The sequence below is a fragment of the Triturus cristatus genome, chromosome 4_1, assembly GCF_964204655.1.
Source record: "Triturus cristatus chromosome 4_1, aTriCri1.1, whole genome shotgun sequence".
Classification (NCBI taxonomy): Eukaryota; Metazoa; Chordata; class Amphibia; order Caudata; family Salamandridae; genus Triturus; species Triturus cristatus.
The window spans coordinates 779,601,778-779,627,200 of record NC_140585.1 but is presented as its reverse complement, the minus strand read 5'-3'; the positions used below and the strand labels follow the sequence as shown (position 1 = coordinate 779,627,200).

At 40.4% G+C, this 25,423-nt stretch overlaps 1 protein-coding gene across 3 annotated transcripts in view; it reads left to right on the top strand.

Annotated features, from left to right (window-relative positions):
• The window catches only part of TAFA2 (TAFA chemokine like family member 2), a 1,225,759-nt gene that overhangs the window by 820,925 nt on the left and 379,411 nt on the right, over positions 1 to 25,423 (top strand). The gene's annotated exons all lie outside the window — the stretch shown is intronic.

Below are 25,423 nucleotides of genomic sequence, written 5' to 3'. Positions count from 1 at the left end.
ATCTATCTATCTATCTATCTATCTATCTATCTATCCAACTAATTAGTAATTGATAGTATCTGTGCTGACCTTCTCATTTTTTAAAAAAAAGCTGTTACTCTTAATTCGTCATTTAGTGGCATTCTATGTTATCATCTGAAGTATTTCTACATCCAAAATGACAGTAAAAGAATGTGGTTTAAAATGTTGTGTATTGAAAGAAATGTCTTATTGTGCTGAGGTTTGATAATTATTAAGAAATGTATTTTTTAGATAAAGTCATATTCTCCAGTCTCGAACCCTTGCATGTACCGTGTTGTATGCCTTTTAAGCTGCCATTATGCTAGCTCTCTTCTTACGAGCAAACACTCATAATTATTCCAATTCATACCCTGCTTCTATCCAAACTATGTACAATAGCACCATGTTAAAACATGTAATTTATCAAAAAAACTTGATTCTGGTGAGTCCATCTGCCAAAGAATATAATTACTACCCGCACAGATGCTGCTAAAGCGATAAGCGAATATAATTATATGTTTATTGAATTCTCAGAGGTTTTATCTATGATTTTATCTCTAAGAAGTCTTTCCCTTGTAATGTTTTGTACTCTCTTTCTTGTTTTGTGAATAACCTGCATATCATACCCTCTTCTCCTACATCTTTCTGTAATGTCATTAGCCACCTTCTCAAATTTGTCTTGATCGCTGCAGTTTTGTTTTGCATGCAAATATTTTCCAAATGGAATATGGTCTATTAGTCTCCTCAGGTGACCAAAATCTGCATGTAGAATTGAATTGACAGATGTGGATTTTCTATAAAGTGTAGATTCAAGCTTCCCTTTTGCTATGTTCATTTCTAAGTCTAAAAAGCTAATTTCTGTTTTGCTATATTCTAGACTCAATGTGATGTTGCAAGAATTGTTATTCAGAAACTCATGGAAGGTTTTCAGTGCTTCTTCGCTACTCTTTCAAATAAAAAAAAATATCATCTATATAATGATGCTAATATGTCAGGTTCTCATCTATGTTTTCTCGTCAGGTCCAGGCATACTCCCTCTCATACAAGTCCATGAATAGGTTTGCATGAGAGGGAACAAACTTTGAACCTATTGCAGTCGAACGAGTCCGGTGATAAAAGGTAATATCTGTATAGGAAATAGTTGTGGGTGAGTGCTGTGTCTACTAGGTCTAGAATCATGTTGGAATGTTGCCGAAAGGCAGCAGATTTGGTAAATAGCTTCTAAGCCTTTTGAGTGTTTTATACTTGTGTAAAGGCTATTGATGTCCATCGTGACCAAGTAGTATTTCTTGTACTAAGTTATGCAATTAATTTGTCTTAGAAAATCCTGAGAATGTCTGATGTAGGAGGGTAGGGTTCAAACAAAAAGTGCTAGTTACATATATATATATTCTGACGCATGTTCTGTATGACTAACTATCCATGAAATTATTGATCGACCAGGTGGAACCCGACCCACATTTTGAACTTTTGTCAGAAAGAAAATTATTGGAGTCTTTGCATTATCCACCCACATATAATTAAATTCTTCCATAAGTCTATATCTATTTCAAGTTCTTTAGCCAAGATCTCAATATCACATTCAGTTTGTTCCTCTACATTCATTAGTACCGATATCATGCAGTTCTTTTATTGAAATATGACTGGCTTCCTTACTAATACATATGGGGTACTTGGTCTTAAGATTATTTATGAATACTTTTTTTTGTTTCAATTGTTGTACAAACCTCCTGAGGTCTACTTTGGCAGACAAATCATTCAATCTATTGTTTGGAGCAAACCTAAGACCTCTGTTGAGAACATCTATTTCAATGATTGTTAGTGTTTTGTCTGACCAATTCACTACTATATTATTTATTTCCTTGATACAGTCTCTTTCATTGTTTGTGCTCTTGTCCTCACAACCGTCTCTGTTTCCTATGGAAGGATCTCGATCTCCCTCCTTTGCACCCTTTGTCTCTCTTCTTTATCTATTCCTTTCCAGGTATCTTCCACCCATTTGCATTTGTAGCATGCAAATTCTTTATAGCTCCCTTAAAAAAGAAGACTATCTTTCTCCTGCATTTTGTTTGGAGGTGCAGTCAGTCACACACCCAGTGAATCATCCACTCAGGCACTCATACACCCACTGATTCAACAATATACCTAAGTATATACATTTGACAATCATAAACATTTTTAAAAACACTCGCAGTCACTGGATGATATCATCAGTAATTTCATCAGTGATGTCATTTGAGATGTCATGAGTGATGTCACTGACCATGTTATGAGTGATGTAATATGTGAGGTCATAAGCAGTACATTGTAGATGCGTAAGTTATAGTTAGCTCAGGTAACTATAACTGCTAAATTTTATTCTAAATTGGTTTTGTCCAATCTGATCCTAACTATTACGTCCCTGTAACTTTAGTTTTTTTGAGTGAATTTTTAAGGTTTTTTTTTAAATTCTATTTACTAACTATAACGACCTTGTAACCTTTGTGTTTAAGTAAAATTCTAAGATGTTATCAATTCTATTTCCAAACTATAATGTCCCTGTAGCCTTTGGTTTTTTTAAGTGAATTTCTATGTTTTTTTTCTACGTTAGGTCTCGCGTGGCGTTGCAGGACAGAGTCCTGCTCCGCCTCCGCAAGAGATTTTGTAGGAGAGGATTTTCAGAAGAGGGCTTTAAGCCCCGCCCCTCAGTTCCATTGGCTGGCGTCACCGTTTATGCTAAACGGTGGCCAGCCATTGGAAATGAGCTATGTATGTTGCCTCCTTTTGGCTTTTTGTGCCGGCCCACTTGGACTGGCTCTCTTGCTTTCCTTCTGTCATAAGCGATTTCTTATCTTTATGGGGCCATGTGTTTAAACACATTGCCCCATAAAGACAAGAGATCGAGGTTTGTTCTCCATTTCACCCAGAGCAAAGGTCAGTGTGTGCTTCAGACCTCACACCACACTGCAAGGCCGCCAGCTTTGTCATGCAGATGTCAGAACCTTCACCGCCCTTCACCCCACCTTCGCTGTGTATTAAGGGCTCCCTTCACAGCTCTCCATTCTCGAAAGCGGCGAGGCTGTTCGACAAGACCACCAAAGACCAAGCCACCCACCCTCTCCGCAGTATGTGTGTCCATCACTCAATATGCCAGCTCCTGCGCATCCACAAGCAAAGAGTGCGTCACAGAATGCGTGGTCAGTTGTGCTTAAATCACCACACAGCAACGAGTGCACACACAGCATTGCAAAGATCATTTTGAAACAAATGATACCAAAACCAGTTTAACGCCACAAAGGGAACCTGCAATGGTTCGGTTTGAGAGCCAGATCATTTTTTAGCAAAAAAAAATCTTTAAAAAGGTACCTAGAGAGGGGGTGGATAGATAAACACTAGTACGTGATGGAAGACGTGCTGTCAAGCTTGACAGCATGAGGCAGGAGTATCAGGACCGATGTGCATTCCTGCACGCACCATCTGGAGCTCGCGACCTCTTTCCACGAACGATAAAGCACCGACTGACCTCACAGAGCTCTCTCTCCCTGTAGAAATGTTTGCATAGTCTGAAGGCAGCGGAAAGGATACATTCCGCTCAGCAATCTACTCACTAAAGAGCTTTGTTGTGTGTACATTGTACGTTACAGCCCCTCCCCAAAAACAGAGGCAGACGTTTACTAGTTATACTATACCACGGAGAAAGTTAAAGTAGAGTTCAAAAGAGCTGCTGATGTGCAGAGGCGAAGCCAGCGTCTGCCCCTCCCTCTTGGCATGTGTACAGGTAGTAAATCTGCCACGGACTCGCCTACGTGAAGCAGAGATGTGGCGGCATGGACTCTTTCAAACACTCAGACATGTGTGCGCCCCTCATGGCGCAGGCGCAGCTGACAGGATGAGTAAATGAAAACCAGGGAAAGGGGGGTGTCGGAAGGAGCAGTAGGTGTAGTGCTAATTAAACAGGGGAAAAATTCATACATTCCTCACCAAAAGTTCACTTTGCGCAATTCCGCAAACTATTGTATTGATTCATCATATTTTTTTTAATTTCGAAATTCCACGAAAGTGCCACTAAATGTGACTTTCAAACTGAAATGTAAATAGCCAGCCTCTAGGACTTACAGAGAGCCGTCCCAAGCACCGACAAGGCACTGAAGGCAACTGTCACTCTGCACATTCCAAGTAAGCTCAAGATAACATTCTAAGTGACATCCTAGATGTAACCATCCCAGTGACCAAAGCACATCACCACACTCTTGCATCACTTGTTTAACTGAGAAATCATCTTGTGTTAAAAAGCCTTATAAGATACTAGCGGGAGCCTGGTTCGTAGGGAACATGTCCCTCTAACAGACATTTTCTACTCAAACCGGGTATCTCCTGACACACTATTTCGCCCACCATTGATATCTGTGTGTGACCGTGTGCTACGGTCCCATAATCCCCTAATACACTGACATGATAAGAAAACAGGAGACTGAAAACTATATCGGATTTATAGAGGTGGCTGATATGGTATAATAAGGCCATATCACATCTGTTAGTTCTGTACTCTGCGCTAGTCAAACTCCATGTGGCCATTAGAATGTTATTTGGAACAAGTGTACTAATAAATGGACTTTCACACATATTGTTTACAGTGCAATGGACAAATCCCATGTTCTCATCATATCACAATTACACTTCAGAGAGGGGTGCTTCCTGCTTCACAGATGTCATGTCAGGAACCTGAAAGAGGAAAACAGCTAGGGCCCTTGTTTGCCAGGATTATTTTAATGCGAGCTGAAGCATAAGAATGTTTTTGAAAAAATATATATATATAAATAATAATGGAACTGGTGGAAGAAACCCATAACCAGTTTATTTTTAAGTTATGTCTTGTATGTAGTACTCACCAGGCACAGTGCCAACTTAAGGATTTTGAGGGTCAGAGCAATACATATTTTGAAGCCCCCGGTTTGGAACAAATCAAAATTTAATTATACGCTTAGCTTCCAAAACGGGGGTCGTACATAAACAAATAAAATGTGTCTTTGTTGAGGCCCGAAAAATCCTTAAAATGGGACGTGTCATAGAGAGCAGGATTAGAGGAAGGGAGGGAGAAAGGAGAGTAGAGAAAAAGACAGCGGTGGAAAAATTCACTCTCTCAGGGAACCCCCTGGAAAGAGAGGGGCGCAATTGACCATCGTGCCCACTCCTTGAAATGTCTATGGCGATACTAAAAAATGAATGGTTTAATCTAGCTGACGGAAGACGAGCTGGGACCGCCACATTCTGCATCCAAACTATGACAACTGGTCCTGATTTATGACTCCCTGGTCTGCTCAAACACACGTGTTTACGTCTTGGCCGTATCTTAAAACAGGAAACATCAGCGAGATTTCCAAACACAGGAAGGCTGAAGTGAGAAAGGCAGCAAGCAACGAAACTACACCTTTCTCCTCTCCTGCACGGGGATATTCGCTTCTCATTCATAGAACCCCGATAGCACTGGTAGAGCACGCAATATTGTGTGATGGTGACGTGTGCCCGGTATGCATCTCTGCTGCGTGAAGTGAAGGAGCGCCGATGGGCTCCCTCTGACAGCACCGGTTCAGTTACACACTGGTGTAAATCTGCCTGGAGGGGTTACAATCACTAGCGACATCCTGGTGCATGGACGTACTGTACCGGCATGTTCTGATATGAAACGCTACAAACGTATGCTTGGCAAGATTCATATGGATGAGCCAAGGCTTGCACACTGAGATCGAGGAACGAGAGCATTCCCTGTAGGGGAGTCAGCATCAGCGTATATATCGCTACTGCTGACCGAGCTAGCCAGCACGCCTCAGGAGACAGTTCTTGCTCTCTACGTATCTAAAATCAAAACATGAAGCGCTCACCCTCCTGCAAGATCCTCTTTTTTCTACTCATTCACCAACAGTCCTATACAGTCACTCATACATGTACTCACTCATCATATATACTCACACACCTATACATCCTGTTACACAACGTGTGTGAATAACTCTATGGATGAGTGGCATTGTGTAACAGGATGTGTAGGTGTATGAGTACATATGATGAGTGAGTACATGTATGAGTGACTGTATAGGACTGTTGGTGAATGAGTGGATGTGTATGTGGATCTTAGAATTACTGAAGAGGTTGTTGTCACTGGTATTGGTATGTCCATTGTTTTGAAAATTTTAGTTTCTATTTTTGAATGTGTGTATCAAAGGTTATATTAGGGTGAGAGGAGGTCTGCCACTCTATCACAAGGATGATGTCATCAGTGATGTCATTTGAGATGTCATCAGTGATGTCATGAGTGATGTCACTGACCATGTCATGAGTGATGTAATATGTGACGTCATCAGCAGTGCATTGCGGGCGCGCGAGTTATAGTTAGCTGAACTAACTATAACGGGGGAATTTCAATGGTTTTGTACAAGTGAAAAGTCTAGCTAACTATAACACCCCTGAAACCTATGGTTTTTTCAGTGAATTTCTGAGGTTTTTTAAATGCTAATTCCTAACTATAACATGCCTGTAACCTATGTTTTTTTCTGTGAATTTCAAAGGTTTTTTAAATGCTAATTTCTAACTATGCCTACAGAGATAGGACATGTGAAGAAAGAAGAAAAAATGCACAGAAAGAAAAAAAAGAAGTGCAGAAAGAAGCAACAGAAGTCCTCAAAGACGAAGAAAAGTGCAGGAAGAAGGATAACGTGCAGAAAGAACAAAAAGAAGAGCAGAAAGAAGCCTTGTTGCAAAATCATCCTGTACCCTCAACTTTTTCAGACGGATACTGGTGGTAACTGAGTCTGACTAACCAGTCCTAGAGCCAGTGCTATGTTAAAAGACACTTAGAATACAGTGAAAACACCTACATACACTAGGGAACATTATGCGTTGGGGTCCCCCTGTGATTAGCATGACCTCCTCTGTAATCCCCTAGTATATAATAGGGCAGGGGGATTAAAACTACCTCTTAAAACAGGCCACAGGGCGTTTTTTCACACGTTAACTCAGGCCCTGTCCCCTCCCTTCACCACTGTGTAAACACGCCCTGTGTCCGTTTTTAGTTGGGAGATTAAGTTCATTTGAATCCTGAGGGTCCCTAGGGTCCAACTAGCCCACTAGGTACCTCCAGTAAGTGCCACAGAGCTGTGTTGCAGAGAGGTGTAAAAAGTGGCACGGCCTGGACCACCTCTCTGCCATGCAGCTCAGTGGCGCTTACTGGAAGCACTTGGTGGGCTAGTTAGCCCCCAGGAGCCCTCAGTATTGAAGGGAAATTAGATCCCCAATTTAAAACGTGCCATAGTGCGTGTTTGCACATGTCACCTCAGGCCCCGTCCCCTCCCTTCACCACTGTGTAAACGCGCCCTGTGGCTGTTCTAAGTTGAGAGATTAAATCCCCTTGAATCCTAAGGGTCCCTAGGTTCAAACTAGACCACTAGGTACCTCCAGTAAGCGCCACAGAGCTGCGTTGCAGAGAGGTGTAAAAAGGGGCTTGGCCTCAGAACACCTGTCTGCAGCGCAGCTCCCTGGCGCATACTGGAGATGCCTGTTGGGCTAGTTGGCCCTCAGGGACCCTCAGTATTGAAGAGGAATTAATTCCCCAACTTACAATTCGCCAGGGGGCACGTTTGCAGAGTGCTGCAAGGAGGGGGCGTGGCCTCCGGCACGATGCCAGTCTTTTATTTATTTCAATTTTTTAAGAAGGGGGGCTGTGTGGTTCCCCTTCTTATTCTAATTTATTGGCCCTGACGACCCCATCCCCCAGGGCCTGTCTCCTAATTATATTTTTTTGACCCCAATCCCCAGGGCCGGCCACTGTTTTTTATTATTTTTAAAAAATATATATTTATAGACACACCTAGGACATGCTGGACAAACCGTACGTACCTATCACCATGACGATTTGCGTGATATTCATTAAAAGGCGACTATGAATACAATGAATCCACGTGGAATGTATTTACACCACTAGTGATGCTCTGACATGTCTGATGCCCTACCGTGCCTAATCCCGGTAGACAACCTTGTTGTTTATTTATACAAACATGGGTAGCTATTGACGGGCACATTTAATACACATGCACACCAAGCCATTCAAAGTGGATTCAACAGAAATTCGACCAAAAATATGCAAGAAACCCCCCTCACGGTTAATAAAACACACATCCACTGCCGGATGTGTAATACTTTTTATTTTACTCTCTGGAAAGGGGACGAACATCACTTGAGAGTCACAGCTCGCTCCTGGCAGAGCCCAATGCTGTGTTACACCCACCATTGCCTGCTGAGTGCCACACACCTCTGTGTTGTATTCCACTAGCTAGTGCATATGCTATGACACTCTCTAGCCCATGTGCACTGTAACACCACCCCATGAATATGTCATGCCACACTTGTCTTCGCACTGGTTATATTGCCCCATCTAACGTGCCTTCCTCGATGCCTATGTTATAACGCACAGTGCTATGCCATACATATTACAATCTGGGATCCATATCTTTGTCACAGTGCATATGCACATATTTTATATTACAACTTTAGAGACTAGTTAGGTTACACAACACTGCCCTGTGCATATTACACTCCAAGGCGCATATCGCATAGCACGCGCTAGTGCCTGTGCTATCTCGCGCTCTCCAATTAATCTGTAATTGCGCACAATGTATTGCATATTATATTTCACGCCCGGTTCATCTTATATCACACTTTTTGGTGCATAGTTTATACCATACACTATATCTAGTTTTCATTTTCAATTGTGCTCTCAGGACTATGTTCTATATAACACTGTGTTCACCTACCCTTTTCACGGGCATTACATTTGGCGATAGGGGGTGGAGGGTCGGGGGGTGTTTCTGCCAAGTGAGCCCAGAGTCACAGTCACAAACGTCCTCTTCTTCCTGAATAAAAGTGAGATTATGCTGCATACTTGTTCATATTTTAAGTAGTTCGCACAGACACACGTTTTAAAAACAATAAAGTTCCTAATACCCGCCTTCTCTGAACAGTTAGCTTGCTGCCCCTCCTCCCTATCCTCTGTTGTGTGAATCCATGGACTAGCCTCCTCCCTCCTGCCATGCATGGTCTGATGTGCTGCCACTGCCCTCCATTTAGCTTGATGTACCAGTCCACTCCTCCTGCCCTCCATTGCCCAATTATATGCCCCATCATTGACCTCCTGCTTAAACTCTGTGCTTAGCTTGCTGCCCCTATTCTCCTTCCCCCTGCCCTCCGATGTCTTTGTGCATGCCCCTGCTCCATCCTTTTTGCCCACCATGTTCCATGGAGCTGCCACTCCTATCTACTCTGAGTGTTCTGTTGAGCTGTCACTCCCCTCCCACCTGCCTAGCATTGTCAGATGACTGTAACCTGTCCCTGCCACCTCTTCCTCCTGTCCTACATGGTCCATTGTACTGCCACACCCTTCTGCCCTCCCTGGTCTGTTGTGCTGCAACTGCTCCTCCTGCCTGCCCCGTGCGGTCTGTTGTGAGGCCCCTTCCCCTGAACTTTCTTGTCTGTGCACAGGTCCTGACCCTCCCTTCTATCCTCCATCGTCCTTTGTGCATGCCCCTGCACCCTCCTTCTTGCCCATCATAGCCATTGTGTTGCCACTAACCCTCCCACTTGCCATGCATGGTCTTCTGTGCTGCCATGGCCCCTCCCACCTTCCCTGTGTGGTCAGTTAGCTGCCCCTGACCCCCTCCCACCTTCCCTTCATGGTCTGTGTGTATGCCATCACAGTCTCAGTGTTGCCCTTCATGGTGTGTCTTGCTTCTAGTGCCCATCCTGCCTGACCTCCATGGCTATCTTGCTGCTCCTGCCCTGCCCCCTGGCCCCCAGCCCTCTGTTTACATGTGCAGACCCCTACTCCCTCCCTCCTGGCTTGTCTGTTCCATTGTAATGCCCCTGATCCATCCCTCCTGCTCTTTATGGTCTGTTATGCTGCAGCGTTCTCTCCTGTCTGTCCATTATGGTCAGCTAGCTACCATTGCCTCTTGCCCCTCTGTTCTCTGTTGTCCATGTGCATGGTCCTGTCCCCTCCCTCTTGCTTTCTATGGCTCGTTGTGCTGCACTCCCGTCCCGCATGCCCTGTGTGGTGTATTGTGCTGCTGCAAACCCTGATGCCTGCCCTGCAGGGTCAGTTTGGTGCACCTCTCCATGTCCCTCCTGTCCTCTGTTATCCAAGTCCATGTCCCTACCCCATTTCCTTCCATGATCCAATGTACCATACTTGCGAACATTTTGAACTTGGTAAGAGGGAGATTTTGAAAAAAACCTGGGGATTGATCTTCCCCTTTGAGTTACTTTGAAAAAGAGGAGATTGTAGACAGGAGACAGATCAAATAAAGCCCATTCGAGCTTAAAAACATTGGACGTTTCCTGGCTGAATCGGGTCTGTTGGCACTTTTAAATTATTTGTTATCTTTATGTTTTTTTATCCAGTTGACCACTTGATTAAATGTTGCACTTAGGGGAGAGGATGTGGTGTTACTTCCAGAACTGCAGACTTTGCAACTGGGGAACCAGGTTGGAGTTTCTGCTTCAGCTCGACATTCTGTGATTCTGGTCAAATCACTTAGTCTCCCCATGTCTACAACCAAAATGAATTTGTTCTTGTGTGATGTAACCAATGCTCATGTAAAGCACTCCAATACCTGACAAGTCTGCACTATATAACACTGCAAAAACACAAAATAATAAATGTTTTTCACACTTCTGTCATTGGGCTATATTTGAGCTACATCTGGGTGATTTTGGGCTACATTTGGGCTCTTTTGTCTCCGGTGGCCATCTTGGGAGATTTATTTGTTATGAAGTTTCCTAATTTCCTCATGTACTGCAGTCTCCTCAGTAGGAAATGCTTTCAGTTTTTTTACTTTGATTCCATCATGAAGGTATTCAGATATGTCACACATTTGCCATAAATTCTGAATGTTAGCACTCTAGTTGCTCATTAGATCACTGTAGTAAAACTACTGTTCCCCATTGAAGTCTGCTCCTGGTATTAAAAGTGCATGTTTCAGTCTGCATGTCAGAATTTTTTAATGAAATAGAAGAGGATTTGAGAAGTCACTCAAAATGTGCCCTCATTTTCTTTCTTCAGCATTAATCATAATTTCTATGGCAAAATGAACCCCCTCATTGTGTTCCTTTTTAAATTAAATGTTTTAAGTGTTACCAGTTTATTCCAATCAAGATGGCTTCAGGTGTGCCATACTTTTGTCATAATGAAGACAGTAAGCGCTCTAGTTGTTTTTAAGAACACTCTGGGACATTCTGTCATTGGGCTATACTTGGGCTACATCTGGGTGATATTTGGGCTACATTTGGGCTCTTTTGTCTCTGGTGGCCATCTTGGGAGACTTATTTGTTATGAAGATTACTGCAGTCTCCTCAGTAGGAAATACTTTCAGTTTTTTACTTTGATTCCATCAAGAAGGCATTCAGATGTGTCACACATTTGCCATAAATTCAGAATGTTAGCACTCTTTTTGCTCATTAGATCACTGTAGTAAAGCTACTGCTCACCAGGGAAAACTGCTGCTGGTATTGAAAGTGCATGTTTCAGTCTGCATGTCAGAATTTTTTAATGAAATAGAAGAGGATTTGAGAAGTCACTCAAAATGTGCCCTAATTTTTCTTTCTGCAGCACTAATCATACTTTTTATGGAAAAATGAACCCCCTCATTTTGTTCCTTTTTAAATTAAATGTTTTAAGAGTTATCACTTTAATCCAAGCAAGATGGCTTCAGGTGTGCCATATGTTTATCATAAGTAGGACTATTAGCACTCTAGTTGTTCTTTGGAACACTCTGGGAAGCTGCAGTAGAACACAAAGGAATCAACTGACAGTATCTGCCCTTGTTGGATGTACATGTTTTACTGAGAATGTCAGACTTCATTCTCACATGACTGAGAAAGATAATGTGAATTTACAGAAAATAAGCTCTCAGTTTAGCTTATAGATCACCTTCCAAACCTCTGTGGGAAAAGCATGAAAAAATATTTTTCACTCAATCATGATATCCCAGCAGAAGGCTTTTTCACATGGTGAAATCACCTTAGAACATACCACAATTCCTAAAATGAGTATGGTACCATCAACAAATGATTTATAATGTAACTAAAGTCTTAAAACCTTCTATTAACTGCAATGCTTTTTAATAAGGTGCTATCATGTATATTGGTCCCAAGATGGCTGCCAACACTTCTAGGATGAAGTGCTGACAGCCAATCAGATCTCAGGATGAGATGTGTGGTTAGGCTCCGCCCACATATATATCTGATTTTACTTTTGATTTTCTCAGGAACTACTGAACAGATTGACACCAGACCTGCAAAAGGCACTTCCCTGACCTGAGCACTACCTCTCTGCCAAATTTCAAGTAATTCTGTTCAGCCGTTCGGGCTGTACCTTGGACTAAAGGTCCCTATGGAAAATTGCATGGGGAAAACGCGTTTTGGGACCCCCTTTTTTCTCAGCCCCCGCTTGACGAATCCCCCCGAGACTTTCAGGGTAGGAGCGGAGCGGAGCGCCCCACCTATTTTGAAAATTTCGCGAGGATTCGTCAACCGGCGCCAAAGTTATTCCAAATAGAATTTTGCGGATTTCCTATGGAAACACAGTCCTAACTATAACTATCTACTGGCGACCGCCAGTAGATTATTTATATATATATATATATATATATATATATATTACCTACTGGCGGTCGCCAGTAGGTAGTTATAGTTAGGACCACGTTTCCATAGGAAAACCTCAACATTCTATTTTGAATAACTTTGGCGCCGGTCGACGAATCCTCGCGAATTTCTCAAAATAGGTGGGGCGCTACGCTCCGCTCCTACCCTGAAAGTCTCGGGGGGATTCGTCAAGCGGGGGCTGAGATAAAAGGGGGGTCCCAAAACGCGTTTTTCCCATGCATTTTTCCATAGGACCTTTAGAACGAGCTACAGCCCGAACGGCTGAACAGAATTACTAGAAATTTGGCAGAGAGGTAGTCCCTAGGTCAAGGAAGTGCCTTTTGTAGGTTTGGTGTAAATCTGTTCAGTAGATTCTGAGAAAATAGCCTTTAAATCAATATATATATCTGAGCCAGCTTACGGTACGCTTACCGTACGCTTACGGTAAGCGTACGGTGGCGTGCGCGAGCGCGATTCTGATTGGCTCTTAGATCTTAGTAAACATTCGAATCGGCCGAAACCAGGAAGCGGCGGCCGCCATTTTGTGTATTTCACTCTGAAAAAAAAGAGTGAAAACAAAGAAAGGGGGCAATGAGGAGAGTTACAGACCCCCTAACAATTGTAAGGGGGTCAAAGAAGGACAGAAAAGTACAAAAAATAAAAATAAATAAATGAAAATCAGATTTAAGAGTTTAGAAATTAGGGAGCTCTAAAAAGAGCTGTTGTGTTTATGGAGTCATTTTTTTAGTGGTACTTACAAGTAAGTACCGATGCAGAGTCTAAGGTTCAAGAGGAAGACTCTGTTCCCTTCATCATTGAAGTGCACACCATCTCCTCTATAAATGTCTTGCATGTCGTAACGCAAGTTGTTGTGGTAAATGGCACCCATACCATAGTCACGGAGGAAAGCAGAAACAGATTTGTTGACGTGCTTTCTTGCTTTGTCAATCTGTGGACAGAAATGATTGGACCAGTTCCATTTTTGCCTTTGGCATATGTTGGAAAACACAAAGGCAGTTTTAGGGAAAAGTGTAAACAGTTGTGCAAAGGTGTCCTTCATAAGCATTTCCAGACCTACCCCAGTCAAAGTGCCTAGGTCATTGCCACCACAGTGCACTATTATGAGGTCAGGGTGTTGGATTTGCATGAAGGATTTCACCAATGGCATCAATTGGTGCCACTTTAACCCTCTCTGACCAATCCATTTAATGTCTACATTTGGCAAAGCAAGGTCTCTCACCATATCTGTTTTCTCTGCAAACTTTTCACTCCAGAAGACATAGCTGTGCCCTACAATCCACACTGTGAACATCTTCAAAGGAGAACTGGATGCACTCAGGAGGTGTCTTTCAGTAGAATGGCAATATGAAAAGAAAGACAGTTTGGAAATGGAGGCATACATATTTTTTACAAAACAAAAAGAACTGATTGGCTGTTTCATACCATTCTAGAAAAAAAACTAGGCTGTATGTGAAAATTAATAGAAGCATGTTTTGTATTGGTACAAAAAAATGTGTAACCAAAGAACAGTACTATGGATTTGCAGTTAGGATTGAAAAGTCAAGCACTCTTGCTCTGTGGAATTGAAACATTGTGTGTCGAACTTCTGACCTAACTGCACACAGCAGTGTTCCATGAGATGTTGCTATGGTAGCAGGCAGAAGTCAAGTTGGGGGAAGGGTACTAGGCAGAAGTCAAGTTGGGGGCAGGGTACTTTTGGAAAAGGGTTGGTTTTCAACCAATAGAAATGTGTCATTACATTTGAAAAAAAGGGGGAAGCACTGAGATTTGAAACTTACATGTATATTTGTGGAAAAATAGAGGGAAAGTTTGCCATTATCTGGTTCTGCTGAGAGGAGAGAGGTGTACAGAACAGAGATCCTGGCTCTGATAATCTGCTGTTTGAGTGACACATTTCTTTCACAACTAACTAAATTTAAAGGTGAGTTTACAGTTTGAGAGGGGATGTATGTGGTAACTTAAGAAATGAATAATAGAAATGGGAATTGTTTTTGTTGTAGTTACACATGGTGGATTCATAATGTGTCAGTCTGTAAAAGAGATTTTCACTTGGCCTGAAAAAAAAAGAGCAGTAAGTGTGCTTTCAAATTGGCAAAGAAATTTCGTTTTGGGACTAATGTGAAAACATGACTCTGTGTCCATAGAAGAATTATAGGCAGAAATTTATTGCGTCTTGCTCTGGTGATTTCACAGTTGCAGTAGATGGAAAAGAGGAGCGAATTTTTGGGGGAAGAAGCAGAGGGTTAGCACACACCCATGTGCTTGCCATGTATAGTCATGCACAGTAATTAGAAGCGAGTGGGGTTTTCAGGTTTAAGTCTGTAATGCAAATACATTCAGCATCACTAAGGCTGGTTGCCCCTGCTGGAGTGTAGGCAGTCACAGAGAATACACACGGTGGTGGTCTGAAAAAAAACAGCTTGGACATGTGCATTTAAATAAATTTAAAAAAAAGGTTTCAGAATGTGTCAGTCTGTAAAAGTGATTTCAAAGTGTAAAAAGAGATTTTTACTTGGCCCAAAAAAAAAAGAGCAGTAAGTGTGCTTTCAAATTGGCAAAGAAATTTCGTTTTGGCACTAATGTGAAAACATGACTCTGTGTCCATAGAAGAATTATAGGCAGAAATTTATTGCGTCTTGCTCTGGTGATTTCACAGTTGCAGTAGATGGAAAAGAGGAGCGAATTTTTGGGGGAAGAAGCAGAGGCTTAGCACACACCCATGTGCTTGCCATGTATAGTCATGCACAGTAATTAGAAGCGAGTGGGGTTTTCAGGTTTAAGTCTGTAATGCAAATACATTCAGCATCACTAAGGCTGGTTGCTCCTGCTGGAGTGTAGGCAGTCACAGAGAATACACACGGTGGTGGTCTGAAAAAAAAACAGCTTGGACATGTGCATTTAAATAAATTTAAAAAAAAGGTTTCAGAATGTGTCAGTCTGTAAAAGTGATTTCAAAGTGTAAAAAGAGATTTTCACTTGGCCCAAAAAAAAAAGAGCAGTAAGTGTGCTTTCAAATTGGCAAAGAAATTTCGTTTTGGCACTTATGTGAAAACATGACTCTGTGTGCATAGAAGAATTATAGGCAGAAATTTATTGCATCTTGCTCTGGTGATTTCACAGTTGCAGTAGATGGAAAAGAGGAGCGAATTTTTGGGGGAAGAAGCAGAGGCTTAGCACACACCCATGTGCTTGCCATGTATAGTCATGCACAGTAATTAGAAGCGAGTGGGGTTTTCAGGTTTAAGTCTGTAATGCAAATACATTCAGCATCACTAAGGCTGGTTGCCCCTGCTGGAGTGTAGGCAGTCACAGAGAATACACACGGGGGTGGTCTGAAAAAAAAACAGCTTGGACATGTGCATTTAAATAAATTTAAAAAAAAAGGTTTCAGAATGTGTCAGTCTGTAAAAGTGATTTCAAAGTGTAAAAAGAGATTTTCACTTGGCCCAAAAAAAAAAGAGCAGTAAGTGTGCTTTCAAATTGGCAAAGAAATTTCGTTTTGGCACTTATGTGAAAACATGACTCTGTGTGCATAGAAGAATTATAGGCAGAAATTTATTGCGTCTTGCTCTGGTGATTTCACAGTTGCAGTAGATGGAAAAGAGGAGCGAATTTTTGGGGGAAGAAGCAGAGGCTTAGCACACACCCATGTGCTTGCCATGTATAGTCATGCACAGTAATTAGAAGCGAGTGGGGTTTTCAGGTTTAAGTCTGTAATGCAAATACATTCAGCATCACTAAGGCTGGTTGCCCCTGCTGGAGTGTAGGCAGTCACAGAGAATACACACGGTGGTGGTCTGAAAAAAAAACAGCTTGGACATGTGCATTTAAATAAATTTAAAAAAAGGTTTCAGAATGTGTCAGTCTGTAAAAGTGATTTCAAAGTGTAAAAAGAGATTTTCACTTGGCCCAAAAAAAAAAGAGCAGTAAGTGTGCTTTCAAATTGGCAAAGAAATTTCGTTTTGGCAATAAAGTGAAAACATGACTCTGTGTGCATAGAAGAATTATAGGCAGAAATTTATTGCGTCTTGCTCTGGTGATTTCACAGTTGCAGTAGATGGAAAAGAGGAGCGAATTTTTGGGGGAAGAAGCAGAGGCTTAGCACACACCCATGTGCTTGCCATGTATAGTCATGCACAGTAATTAGAAGCGAGTGGGGTTTTCAGGTTTAAGTCTGTAATGCAAATACATTCAGCATCACTAAGGCTGGTTGCCCCTGCTGGAGTGTAGGCAGTCACAGAGAATACACACGGTGGTGGTCTGAAAAAAAAACAGCTTGGACATGTGCATTTAAATAAATTTAAAAAAAGGTTTCAGAATGTGTCAGTCTGTAAAAGTGATTTCAAAGTGTAAAAAGAGATTTTCACTTGGCCCGAAAAAAAAAGAGCAGTAAGTGTGCTTTCAAATTGGCAAAGAAATTTCGTTTTGGCACTAATGTGAAAACATGACTCTGTGTGCATAGAAGAATTATAGGCAGAAATTTATTGCGTCTTGCTCTGGTGATTTCACAGTTGCAGTAGATGGAAAAGAGGAGCGAATTTTTGGGGGAAGAAGCAGAGGCTTAGCACACACCCATGTGCTTGCCATGTATAGTCATGCACAGTAATTAGAAGCGAGTGGGGTTTTCAGGTTTAAGTCTGTAATGCAAATACATTCAGCATCACTAAGGCTGGTTGCCCCTGCTGGAGTGTAGGCAGTCACAGAGAATACACACGGTGGTGGTCTGAAAAAAAAACAGCTTGGACATGTGCATTTAAATAAATTTAAAAAAAAGGTTTCAGAATGTGTCAGTCTGTAAAAGTGATTTCAAAGTGTAAAAAGAGATTTTCACTTGGCCCAAAAAAAAAAGAGCAGTAAGTGTGCTTTCAAATTGGCAAAGAAATTTCGTTTTGGCACTAATGTGAAAACATGACTCTGTGTGCATAGAAGAATTATAGGCAGAAATTTATTGCGTCTTGCTCTGGTGATTTCACAGTTGCAGTAGATGGAAAAGAGGAGCAAATTTTTGGGGGAATAAGCAGAGGCTTAGCACACACCCATGTGCTTGCCATGTATAGTCATGCACAGTAATTAGAAGCGAGTGGGGTTTTCAGGTTTAAGTCTGTAATGCAAATACATTCAGCATCACTAAGGCTGGTTGCCCCTGCTGGAGTGTAGGCAGTCACAGAGAATACACACGGTGGTGGTCTGAAAAAAAAACAGCTTGGACATGTGCATTTAAATAAATTTAAAAAAAAGGTTTCAGAATGTGTCAGTCTGTAAAAGTGATTTCAAAGTGTAAAAAGAGATTTTCACTTGGCCCGAAAAAAAAAGAGCAGTAAGTGTGCTTTCAAATTGGCAAAGAAATTTCGTTTTGGCACTAATGTGAAAACATGACTCTGTGTGCATAGAAGAATTATAGGCAGAAATTTATTGCGTCTTGCTCTGGTGATTTCACAGTTGCAGTAGATGGAAAAGAGGAGCGAATTTTTGGGGGAAGAAGCAGAGGCTTAGCACACACCCATGTGCTTGCCATGTATAGTCATGCACAGTAATTAGAAGCGAGTGGGGTTTTCAGGTTTAAGTCTGTAATGCAAATACATTCAGCATCACTAAGGCTGGTTGCCCCTGCTGGAGTGTAGGCAGTCACAGAGAATACACACGGTGGTGGTCTGAAAAAAAAACAGCTTGGACATGTGCATTTAAATAAATTTAAAAAAAAGGTTTCAGAATGTGTCAGTCTGTAAAAGTGATTTCAAAGTGTAAAAAGAGATTTTCACTTGGCCCGAAAAAAAAAGAGCAGTAAGTGTGCTTTCAAATTGGCAAAGAAATTTCGTTTTGGCACTAATGTGAAAACATGACTCTGTGTGCATAGAAGAATTATAGGCAGAAATTTATTGCGTCTTGCTCTGGTGATTTCACAGTTGCAGTAGATGGAAAAGAGGAGCGAATTTTTGGGGGAAGAAGCAGAGGCTTAGCACACACCCATGTGCTTGCCATGTATAGTCATGCACAGTAATTAGAAGCGAGTGGGGTTTTCAGGTTTAAGTCTGTAATGCAAATACATTCAGCATCACTAAGGCTGGTTGCCCCTGCTGGAGTGTAGGCAGTCACAGAGAATACACACGGTGGTGGTCTGAAAAAAAAACAGCTTGGACATGTGCATTTAAATAAATTTAAAAAAAAGGTTTCAGAATGTGTCAGTCTGTAAAAGTGATTTCAAAGTGTAAAAAGAGATTTTCACTTGGCCCAAAAAAAAAGAGCAGTAAGTGTGCTTTCAAATTGGCAAAGAAATTTCGTTTTGGCAATAAAGTCAAAACATGACTCTGTGTGCATAGAAGAATTATAGGCAGAAATTTATTGCGTCTTGCTCTGGTGATTTCACAGTTGCAGTAGATGGAAAAGAGGAGCGAATTTTTGGGGGAAGAAGCAGAGGCTTAGCACACACCCATGTGCTTGCCATGTATAGTCATGCACAGTAATTAGAAGCGAGTGGGGTTTTCAGGTTTAAGTCTGTAATGCAAATACATTCAGCATCACTAAGGCTGGTTGCCCCTGCTGGAGTGTAGGCAGTCACAGAGAATACACACGGTGGTGGTCTGAAAAAAAAACAGCTTGGACATGTGCATTTAAATAAATTTAAAAAAAAGGTTTCAGAATGTGTCAGTCTGTAAAAGTGATTTCAAAGTGTAAAAAGAGATTTTCACTTGGCCCGAAAAAAAAAGAGCAGTAAGTGTGCTTTCAAATTGGCAAAGAAATTTCGTTTTGGCACTAATGTGAAAACATGACTCTGTGTGCATAGAAGAATTATAGGCAGAAATTTATTGCGTCTTGCTCTGGTGATTTCACAGTTGCAGTAGATGGAAAAGAGGAGCGAATTTTTGGGGGAAGAAGCAGAGGCTTAGCACACACCCATGTGCTTGCCATGTATAGTCATGCACAGTAATTAGAAGCGAGTGGGGTTTTCAGGTTTAAGTCTGTAATGCAAATACATTCAGCATCACTAAGGCTGGTTGCCCCTGCTGGAGTGTAGGCAGTCACAGAGAATACACACGGTGGTGGTCTGAAAAAAAAAAAAAAGCTTGGACATGTGCATTTAAATAAATTTAAAAAAAAGAGCAGTTTGTGTGCATTCAAAATGGCAAAGAAATTTCGTTTTGGGACTATTGTGAAAAGAAATGTAGTAATATATTTAAATACAATAAAGGATTTTTTTTTTAGTTTTTTTCAGGTATTGCTGAAGAACAGTGAACAAAATTTAAGATGCCTACAAAATCTCGAGCTCAAAAAACGCTAAAAAAAAACTATATTTGAGGACAACTGGAGGACCAAAGTTAGTAGAAGATGCTGATGTTGGGAAAAAGAAAAAATCTTCTGGTAAGCAAAAAAAACAATTCCTAAACAAAATATTGAAAACAAACAAAAATGTACAAAATGTCTGTTCTCGGAAAAATGTAACAAAACCTACAGAACAGCAAAAAATTGAGGATTTAGTTAATGCAAATATACCTTCTGCAATTGAAAAGTTTAACATAAACAGAAAAACAGCATTTAAAGAGATACGTAGAAAAATGTTTCAGAGAAGAGTTATGTCCAATTTGATAAAGGATATAAAGAAATATAAGCAAAAGGCTAAATATTATAAGAGAAAAAAAGAAATTGAAGCCATTGCAGCAAAAGCATTAGAATTAAAAAGGAAACTATTCATATTAATTTTGAATAGGATGCGTACATTAGATAAAATGGTTAATGTACTGAAATCACAAAGCAAAAGCAAAAGAGTAGTGAACAGAACAAACTTTTGTAAAGTGTTTTTAGGAAAGTGGATGCATAGTTCAAGTAGTGAACCTTTTTTTAATGAAGAAAGCTATTTTCAAAGTAATAGTTTGCTGCATGCAGTTGACACCAGAGGTCGTTCATACGAAGTAAAAAATGGTTGCATAATGGAGAAGGAGATAATGGTTCCAAGAGATGAGGTACAAGTGATGGCAGATGAGGCAATGGGGAGACGTCCTAAAGCCCCAGTGTACACTTGGAATTGTAGTAGTATTTGCACTGTGCGTCAGGAATCTATTGACAGATTTCGAGAGTTTCTAAGAGAATATAGTAAAAAAAGTGTAAAACAAAAGATTAAGGTGCTTCAAAGTCTGGATCCATGCAGAGTGAGAGAGAATACTGGTTTGCAGGGTCATTCTCTTGCTTGTCTATCTAGAAAAGTGTGCAATAGTGTTTTCCATCATTTTAGGATGCTGGCTGTTCCTCATACTGAAATGAGAAAGTTTGTGAGACGGTTGTATTTTGCCAAAAGTCCAGCAATAAAGTTAAATGAATTGAATAGGGCTCTGTTCCGAGGAACGGTATCAGATGTAGAGAAGGTTGTTGATGAAATTCAGTTTTGTTACTTTGGTCCTGAACAAAACAGTGCAGAGAAGGACACAGTAAATGAGGCAGAAGTGGAAGAGAATGTAGAACCCTCTGTAAGTAACACATTTAATGATCACATAACAAAATTTGCAATAGTCTCTAATGAAAGACCAAATGTTACTTGTATTTGTTGCCGCAGAACTCATTATAGAAAACAAACTAGGAATGTTGATCTCTACAGAAAGAGTGAAAATGAAGATAATTATAAGTGGATGGATTTTGCCACATATATATTTCTTGAAAATTGTTTTGAATTGGGTGAAGATCAGCGTATTTGCAAATACTGCTACAACAAGTTAGAGGAAAATAGAATGCCGACCAGAGCTGTACATAATAATTTAGAATTGGATGCTATTCCTGCTGAACTTTCTGAATTAAATACATATGAGTCTATACTCATTCAATGTGTTCATCCGTTCCAGACCATAGTACGTATGGAGCCCAAAACTGGTAAATTACCTCCTTCAGATTTACTGAGAGGTTTAAAAGGTAGAGTGGTGTATTTGCCCTTGGATTTGAAAAAAAATATGGAAACTATTGATGCAGATACTTTGGAAACTGAACCATTAATTATTCTGGTTAATGGTGTCCCTACAAAGAATAAGAAGATTTGGCAGGAGCTGGTAGATGTGCGGAAAGTACAAAGAGCAAATTTGTATTTGAAAAAAAATAACAAATGGTATGAATCAATTTATATAGAAGAAGAAGAAGAAGAAGAAGATTTACAAGGAGACACAGAAACACCAACTGGACAAATTGAAAAAGTGGACAAGTCAAAGGAAGAAGAAATTTATGAACATTTTAGCATACATCCTCTCCATTCGAAAGAAGTTATGGGAGACAATATTGATCTCTTTCAGATGAAGAAAGCAAAAGGAAATCCCGTGAGTGTATGGGAGGAGAGCTTGGAAGCTCGATGTTTTCCCCAGCTGTTTCCTAAAGGAAAAGGAGGACGATACGATGAACGTCCGGAACAGATTCCAGCTTCTGAGTATCGGACTACAAGACTATATGCTGAAGATCCCAGATTTCGACAAAGTATCCCTTATTTGTTCCATCTTTTATTTGAAAGCGACTTGTCTGCACTGTCTTATGCAGTAAATCACATTTTAAAAAGTGGAGTACATTTACAAAATGTGTCTGCTAAGGATTTTATGGAGAAAGTGCAGCACCGAGATGATCATTTGGAAACACAACTGATCAATCTGATGGCTTGTCAGCGTGGGACAAATGAATATTGGTACCGACGCCATGGTGAACTAAAATGCATGTTACGCAACTTAGGAACACCAACATGGTTCCTTACCCTAAGCTGCGCCGAGTACGCTTGGGATGATTTACTGGATTTTCTACGAGAGGCCAATTCAAACATTGAAAACATCGAATACAAGACAGCAGGAGAACTGTGCTCATTGGATCCGGTTAATGTTTGCAGATATTTCAATCATAGATTTGAGGCTATGATGTCCTTCATCTGCAATAAAAAAAATCCACCCCTTGGAGAAGTAGTGGATTTCTTTTGGAGAAAAGAGTACCAGGCAAGAGGTGCTCCTCATATTCATATGCTGCTGTGGATCAAGGATGCCCCAAAGTTTGGAACAGATACTGATGAAGCAGTGTTATCTTACATTGAAGAATATGCAACATGTGCTATACCTAAAAACACAGAAGAGAACAAGTTAAAGGAGCAAGTTCTACGTTTCCAAAGTCATCGGTGTGGAAAATACTGTCGACGGAAATACAAGAGCAAAGAAAAATACTACACTAAATGTCGATTTGGATTTCCTAGACCTGTTCTTACAAATGGAAGAGTCAACAGTTTTATGTCAGCTGTGAGACATACTATCACAAGAAAATCACCTAAGAATACCTACAACCTTAAAAGAAAAGAAGAATCAAAAAATATAAATGACTACAACCCAGTCATTTTATCCATGTGGAACGCTAACATGGATATACAGTATGTTGCTGACAATTCCATTGCTGTTGCTCGATATGTAACGTCTTACATTACGAAATCAGAAAAAACAGAATTGAAGGAAATGTGGGAAGAGATTTCTCACGAGAAGACTGTCAGTAAGAAGCTGTACAGTTTTAGTTTGAAGATGTTATCGCATCGAGAAATTGGATCCTACGAATGTTCAGATAGGTTATCTTCTGCAAGTCTCTACTCGAAGTCAAGAAGAATAATTTGGGCAAGTTTAGGCCTTGCAGCAATGAGAAATCGGGTACTGAAATCTGTTGGAGAAATTGAATATTTGGCTGAGAATGACCCAGAAAGTACAGACATATTGAAAACAAACATGTTGGACACATATTATCCCAAGAGAAGTCATCATCTGGAGAACATGTGTCTCTATGAAGTGCTGCAGAACTACATTTATTCACGGAAAGCTGCAGAAGACATCAACAGTGGAAAATATAAAGTTGTTGGTGAAGAAGGATGTTTGGTGAAGCAAACCAAAGGAAGTTTGATAAATCACCGGAAGCTGAGTTGCGACACTACCGACAAGAAAGAATTTTACTACTTGGCTCTTTTACAGTTGTTTAAACCATGGCGTACAGAGGATGAACTACTGGGAGAATTCCAGAGCTATGAAGATTCTTTTAATGCTTGCAAAGACAGCATACAATGCAGTACATTCTCAACTTATCTGCAAATGTTAAATGAAGAAATTGAACAGGAAACTACAATTGCAGCAGAAATAGCTAGAGACAGTTCTCAGGACAGCCAAAGTTCAGGAACATACAGTCAAGATCCCCTAGGACAACCAATCGTTGAAAATGAAGCATCAATAGCCATGAATGAAGTGGAAACGGCTATGAATCAAGCTCAAGAAGAATTTATAGACTTAGAAAATTTGGAAAGACAACTGAATCAAGAGCAGCAACAAATTTATGAAGAGATCAAAAACAAAATTGATCACGGATTTCTACATATCAAAAAAGAGTGCTCATGCACATCATTTCATCCAATCAGGATGTATGTAAGCGGACAAGCTGGCACTGGAAAAAGTTTCCTAATTAAAGTCATCAGAAGCTACCTAAAGCAAAAAACGGATTCTACTTTGTCTTGTGTGGTTACTGCTCCAACTGGGTTAGCAGCATATAACATAAAAGGAATCACCTTACATCGTTTGCTAATGTTACCAGTGGAGCATGAGAACAAAATACAATTCAACAAGCTAACTGGAGAAGCATCCTTAGAAGTGTCAAGAGTATTGAAGAAGATGCAAGTTCTCATTATTGATGAGGTGAGCATGGTATCAAACTTAATGCTTGCCTTTGTGCATTTAAGAATGCAGCAAATTTTGAAGACAGACTATGACGTGTTATTTGGTGGAAAACACGTCATAGTTTTTGGGGATCTTTTGCAACTTACTCCAGTTAAAGGACAACCAGTGTTTAATACTGTGACACATGAAGACACGAAGAAGTCATTGGGAAGCATTGGAAATACAAATATTTGGTCCTTCTTTGAGTACAAGGAACTTACAACTAATATGAGGCAAGCAAACGATGAAGAATATGGAAGTATTCTGAAAGATATCAGAATTGGACTACTCACAGAAGTTGGCAAAAAAGCATTACAGAGTCGGCTGCTACATAACTTATTTCCAAAGGAAGAAATAGTTGCAGAGAAAATATACAAGAATATTGCACAAAACAAAAGTGTCATCTGCTTAATGCCAACTCTACGTGAATGCTCAATATTTAATGAGGAGCTTTTGAAATTGGAAAATGAAGACATCATGAAATTGGAAGCAGTGGACAAAATTGAGGATGGAAGAATTACTGTCACAGTAACAGGCAAACTGAAAAATAAATTGGACTCACTAGAGAAGAATATCTCCAAAACAGCAGGATTAGAAAAAAATCTATATGTTTGCATGAACTGTAGAGTGTTTTTAAGGAGAAATTTGGATGTTGAAAAAGGCTTAGTGAATGGAGCGATGGGAAGAGTTGTGGGTTTTATTAATTATCAGAAAAAAGATGGAATTGAATGTTTAAAAATAAAATTTGATCAGATAGAGGAAGTTAAAGACATTTGTCGTTGTTCAGTTCGTTTCATGCTTGTGAAAGACTTATATGTACGTAGGAAGCAGTTTCCGTTTTCACTAGCATATGCTGTAACTATCCACAAGTCTCAAGGATTGACTGTAGATTGTGCATTTGTGAACATTGGTTCAACTGTGTTCAAAGAAGGTATGGCATATGTAGCTTTGTCACGAGTCAAAACATTATCAGGTTTATTCATGATTGACTTTGATGATTCAAAAGTTAGTGCTGATACAAACTGTGTAAAGGAGTATAATAGATTAAGAAGAACCTATGC